We start from the raw sequence: 6,333 nt of genomic DNA, 5'->3' as shown, positions 1-6,333 counted from the left end.
TTCTGGCTAAATGAAACACCACTTAAACGATACTTAAGTCTTGACATTAACTTTAATTGAAAGAGTTATACCTTGACTATATACATACAGGAAGCTTGCATAGAGTAACTTTTCTCAAGTGTGTTGAGGTGGGTGTAACTCACGAGATGTCCATTAATCATACGTAAACTCTAACCCTGTAGGCAAAGGACCCTGGTCGAGTATTCACTGAGTGTTTATAGTCTACCTTAAATATTCTAATTAATATTAATGCCAAAACAACTGCCTTGGATGATAGAGTTTAGAAAGTGCCTACAACGCAAATAATTATAATACATAATAATACAAAAAAGAACAGCAACAGGCTTTTGTGCTAGGGTGAACATGCAAATTTATACACTGTTTCGAACACTGCACTGATCACGATACTCAACTGTCAGGTCCACCCCCTTAGTTTGTGATTTACAAGACTGCCTTTCTGGGTTCGATAAAACATAACTGATAGATAAAATATAGTTGAATAAAGGCAAATGTCGAATAATATTAGAAGGGTTTAATTCCAAAATAAGATATATCCATTTGAAAAACAATTTTCCACAGTTACGAAAGATCAAAGACCTTAGCAGTGTACCATTTATCCTTAAAATAAATTAATTAAACTTCTTCTTTACTGTACTGACTCATTAAAGTTATGTTGCGCTGTCTAAAAGCTGCAGAAACTGATGGCCGGCAACTAAGAGAGGGTAAGAATCTGAAAGATACCAAATTGGCACCTATTGCATTTTGGAAATAAACTCACTGTCTGGGTATTATACCCCGGTACTATAATCAGCAATGGATAGGTCAAGCAAAGTATTGAATTATATCCGAATACTATCTCGGAGTGGTTCCTTATCCAAATGCATTTTCTGCGTAATTTAATAATACATTGAGAAATATGCACTCTTAAATACAATGCACAAGTGAAGTTAGAGTTTCAAGCTGTCGACTATAAACAACTGCAGAATCTGTACTTATTTGTGTCACTTCTCCAGTTACTGTAAGTTGAGACAAAGCTTTAAAAAATAATATAAACATACATATAAACCACAAATACAGTGCAAAAGCTGCTTGAAACATATCTGTGAAATAATCAGAGCTACCGCTTGTCAAGCAAAAATACAAGTATTGGTTATCAGCCACATCTAAGTATTAAATCTATTTATGTAAAACAAAGAGAAAAATCACAAGCATATGTAATGGTATCAAAATTCTCCAAGCAATTAAATCTATCTAAACTAAAGAGTTTCATGGAGCCGGATTAAAATAGGAATCGCCGAGAAAAGAGTAAACATTAACTAACTAGGAAGCACTAAATATTCCAGTCTAAAAATGGTGCAAAACCGCCAAAGCACAATTTCTGGGGAAACGCCTGCAAAGTGACTACGCTAAGGCAAATCACCCACAAACAACACATGTACCCAAGATAGTGTGTACAAACACTGGCGAAGCTCAACGTCAAGGGGCAGAAAGAAGTCACGATTTGTTCACCCACAGGCTCAGTATGGCTTGGATCGTCCAGTTAAATGTTAAATCATTCCGTTGGAACTGGGGTGGTATGGAGTGGTGCGAGTCTTTCTGAGGCCGAGGATTGAGCACATTGTCTGATGTAGGATTGTCCGTGTAGACCTCAGACTCGAATTCCCTCCCTTGGTCGGAGTGGACTTCCAGGGGAACACCTAACCTGACGACGAACTCATCCACGAGTTTGGTTGCAACGGTCTTGGCAGTGTGATATGGAACTGCATAACACTCAGTCCACTTGGTGAAATAGTCTCCCACCACAATGATGTATCGGTTATCCCAGCCTGTGGAAGGGAGGGGCCCTATGACATCAACCGTTATTCTTTCCAAGGGTGCACATATCTGGTAGTGCTTCAACTCCGCTCTCTTGGCCCTAGCTGGCGGTTTCCGTCTCTGACACTGTAGGCACCGCTGGACCCAGCGGTGAGCCGACTGACGCATATAAGACCAGTAGAAGTTGCTTCTGCACAGTTTAGCAAAGATTTTTGCAACACAAAGATGTCCTCCAGTTTTCTTGTGTGAATGTCTCGGTATGGCAGGTTGCAGTTCCTGGGGTGCCAACATTGTCAGTCAGGGTTTTTCAGCTGGTCGACCAGGCGCCCATCGGATACTCCGGGTCTCTTGCTCTACCACCAGATGCTCAAAGCGAGCCCACCAGAACTTGATCTCTTTGCTCAAGGGTGCCACACTCTCCCAGGACGGCCGTCGACCATGGGCCATCGCCACCCACTGCAGCACTTCCTTCAAGTCATCATCATATCGCTGTGACTTGGCCAGCTGCTATAACTTACCTCTGTGGCTCTACATCTCCCCCTGGTTGATACACTGCCTTCAGTGTTGGTTTCGGCAGTGAGGCTACTGTCTCCAGGGGCCGGGCTGTTCTCACCTGGGGAGAGGCTACCGGACCCGGGGATCCAGTTGCCTTCTCCAATGTACGGGTGTCCTGAGCCGGCCAGGAAGTTGCCTGCACCACGCTGCACCCTACATGCTACATCTTGGGCTGTCGCAAAGCTTCAATGTTCACCACAGTGCTGGGGCTGATTTCCTCCATCGACACGTGGCCACAGTTAGGGAAACATTTCCTGGACAGTGCATCAGCATTTTCGTGACAACTACCGGAACGATGCTCAACGACAAAGTCATAGATGTTGAGCTTCTTTAGCTATCTGGCAAGCTGTCCCTGCGGATTCCGAACACAAAACAACCACTTCAGGGACCGGTGATCTGTACAAGTCCTGAAGCGAGTCGCATAAAGATAATGATGGTACATGTACTTCTTTACAAAGTGCACAATGGCCAGGAGTTCCTTTCTCGTCACGCAATAATTCATCTCCTGCTTGGTCAATTGCTTCCGTAGGCAAGGACACATTCCCCATCTTCCTGCACTTGTGACAGCACAGCACCAATTGCAGACCCACTGGCATCAGTGTCGAGGATGAACTCCTTTTCTGGGATTGGAAAGGCAAGGATAAGGGACGAAAGGAGACGATGCTTTAACGCTTCAAACGCTTCCTGGCATTCCATGGTCCACCGGAATGGCCTACCCTTCTCGGTGATCTAATGCAAGGGTCGAGCAATTTCAGCAAAGCCCTCAGTAAACCACCTGTAGAATGACACCAGTCCAAGAAAGCTTTGAACATCAGCAACAGTGGCCGGCTGGGGCCAGTCTTGCACAGCACGAACCTTGTCAGGGTCGGTAGCAAACCCCACTGGAGAGACGACATGACCGAGGAACCGTACCTTTCGCTGGAGAAGCTAGCACTTTTTGGGCTTCAACTTCAGGTTGGCCTCACGAAGCCTCTGCAAAACTAGGCATAATCTTTAGTGTTCATTAAACGACCGTCCAAAAACGATGACGTCATCGAGGTACAAAACAGCCACTTGCCATTGCAACCCTGCAATGATGCGCTCCATCAAGCCCTCAAAAGTAAAGGGCGCGTTGCACAACGCGAAAGGCATGGTAATAAACTGGTACAGCCCACCTCGTCCGGTACTAAAGGCAGTCTTCGGCCTATCCTCCTCAGTTACCTCTACCTGCCAGAACCCTGAAGCAAGATCCAGGGTAGAGAAGAATTGGGACCCTGCCAGTGACGCAAGGTTGTCCTCTATACGCGGGAGTGGATGTGCGTCCTTCACTGTAACCTCTTTCAGCCTTCGATGGTCAATGCACAATCGGACAGACCCGTCCTTCTTCCTAACCAGGACAAGCGTTGAACTCCATGGACTCTATGATGGCTCAATGACGCCCTGCAAAAGCATTTTTGCTATTTCTTTGTCTGCCAACTCTCGTTGGTTTAAGGGTACTCTCCTCGGTCTATGTGGAATGGGTGGGGCTGCCCCAGTCTCGATGCGGTGCTGGGTGAGGTTAGTTCGACCAATTCTCCATCCCCAGTAGAGAATACGTCACTGAACTGTCCCAGTGAGGCTTGCAAGTCTAGGTCGCTCATCAACCTTTAACCTTACGCAGCTGGACTCAAACAGTGAAGACAGGTGTTCATGTACTCCCAGCTCTTCACTCTCCCTTGCCTCTTGTTTTTCTTGTTCTGTGTGTTCCAGTACTGCAACACTATCAACCAGTTCTAGGATGGCGGAAGCAGTCCCCTCTCTGAGCATGAGTACTTCATGCGATACGTTTAAGAGTCTCACTGGAACACGGTTGTCCTTGTACGCACAAGAGCACTGGTCACTAGAACCTCGCGATTCTCGACAACCGTCGCTTTATTCTGCAGTACACCCCACGTCGGCAGGTCACCTCCATCGCTGGCAACTTGACACTCCAGTAGCATTTCAGAAGAAGGGAGCACAACGACATTCTCAGTAATCCGCACCCGACAAGCTGCAGGCACCTGTGGATACTTCCGCAGAGGGACATTGAAGTTACCGATGGTAAGACACTCCTCCCAGATTAGCTGGCAACAAATCCAGTCCCAGGATGACATCATCACTCACGTCAGCTACCCAAACGCCATGTAGGATCTGACTGCCCCATCTTTATAGGCAGTTTTACTCGCCCAGCTACGCGCAGTTCACTTCCATCAGCCTGAAGAAATTTGCGATCTGCATGCATGAGTGTGGGCCTCGAGTCAGGGTTTATCCTGTGAAACAACTGGGAGGAGATGAAGCTTTCCGTTGCGCCAGTGTCGATCGGGAAGCTCACAGCCATGTCCATAATCTCTCCTCTGACATACAGTCCCGATTCATGAAAAGATGTTGGTCGTATGGCAACACCAGGCGGTGGTGGGACAGTTAACACCGGAGATGAAGCTGCCCGCGCCGGCGGCGGGGCTGCCTGCTCCGGCGGCGGGGTCACCGGCGCCAGCGGCGGGGCTGTCCAGCTCGGCTGCGGAGCTGCCTGCACCGGCGGTGAGGCTGTCCGTCTCGGCGGTCGGACTGCCTGCGCCAAAGTCGAAGCTACCCATGCTGGCGGCGGGGTTACCCTCACCAGCGGCGGGACTGCCTTCACTTTGGGTTCACTGGGCCTCTGGATATCTATGGCTGGGCCTCCGGCCCAAGATCAGCCTCACCTTGTTTAAAGGTTGCTGGTCGTCCTTTATGCGGGGACATCGGGCCTGAAAATGGTCCAGGCTATCGCACTTCGAGCATCCTGGCTGACAGTCGTCGGCCTTATTTATTCCTTTGCCACGGCACTGTATTTCCAACAGTTCATGCACCATTGATGCCACCTCACCAGTTTGCGCAGCTAGGCTCCGCAGATTTCACCGCGTTGGCGTCGGACGTCACTGTCCTTGATCATCCAGCCTTCTCCGTTTTGAGCCATGCTTCAGCCTCTGCAACAATCTCCATAGCTTTGTCAAGCGTGGATGGCTTCCCTAGGAATAGTGAACGTTTGAGGTCACTGTCGTCCAGCACCTTCTAAACCTTTTCAATTGCAAAGTCCTCCATAAACTTGGAGCTGCTGTCAGAGTAGGCTCGGCGGACCAACTTTCTGATGGCTTTGCCCAACTCGGCAACAGTCTCCCCTGTACGCCTTCTCCGTGAAGTCAGTTCAGTGCTGTGGCGAATGCAATGTTTCTTAGTCCAAAATAGTCGCTCAAGGGCCTTCACTAACTCGTCGAAGGACGACTGGGACTCCCTTTGCAAGGAGCCTGCAACTTCCAGCGCCGGGCCTTTCATTGCAACGATCATACTGTCCACCCTCTGCTCCTGATTCCAACAGTTGATCCTGCTGACTCGTTCGAGGAGCACAAGGTACTCCTCAATGCATGACGACTCGTCATACTCTTGAGCCTTTACCCGCAGTGCTGCTGCGGTGTGTTCCAAGTTTGCATGCTGGCCAACTGCATTTGCAGTACTCTATCCACTAGTAGTGGTATCGGTATTCAATGCATCGCGTCTGCCCAGATATTGAGGTTTGCAACAGCTGCATGACTCAGTCGGGTGGCAGGAGCTGGAGATTGAGGATAGCTAGAACGGTCACGGTGCTCATCACTGTCAGACTCACTTCACACTGCCCGCCACTGTTCGCAAAGATCTGACGAAAGTGTCTTTTGGCGCTTCCACAAGCTTTGTGGTTTTTGTCGCCTGCTGCTAGGGTACTGGGAAAGGGGTCCAGTGTGTCCGGTACTAGCGTTGTCGTCTCCCGGCTCTTAATGAGGATCCACGACTAGCTCTACAGCTATCCTAAAGTGAACGCTCTAGCCGTTCGATCTCAGTGGAAATGTTACTGATGGCTTCCGCAACATTTCTTGCGGGCTCCATCGTAAAGCTCGCCATAAAATCTTCTCCGTTGAAAGGCCAAGAATTATCCTCACCACTGCCACCAATTGAGCG

The 6,333-nt window shown here is 48.5% G+C and overlaps 1 protein-coding gene across 2 annotated transcripts in view; it reads right to left on the bottom strand.

Moving 5' to 3' along the window:
- Positions 1-6,333, bottom strand: part of LOC110990617 (uncharacterized) — a 271,293-nt gene that overhangs the window by 199,428 nt on the left and 65,532 nt on the right. The window lies entirely within an intron of this gene.

This window comes from Acanthaster planci, linkage group LG10 (genome assembly GCF_054643075.1).
Source record: "Acanthaster planci isolate LZ-2023a linkage group LG10, COTS_SCS, whole genome shotgun sequence".
NCBI classification, from domain to species: Eukaryota; Metazoa; Echinodermata; class Asteroidea; order Valvatida; family Acanthasteridae; genus Acanthaster; species Acanthaster planci.
The sequence above is the reverse complement of the archived record's forward strand: the minus strand, read 5'-3'. Positions and strand labels throughout refer to the sequence as shown.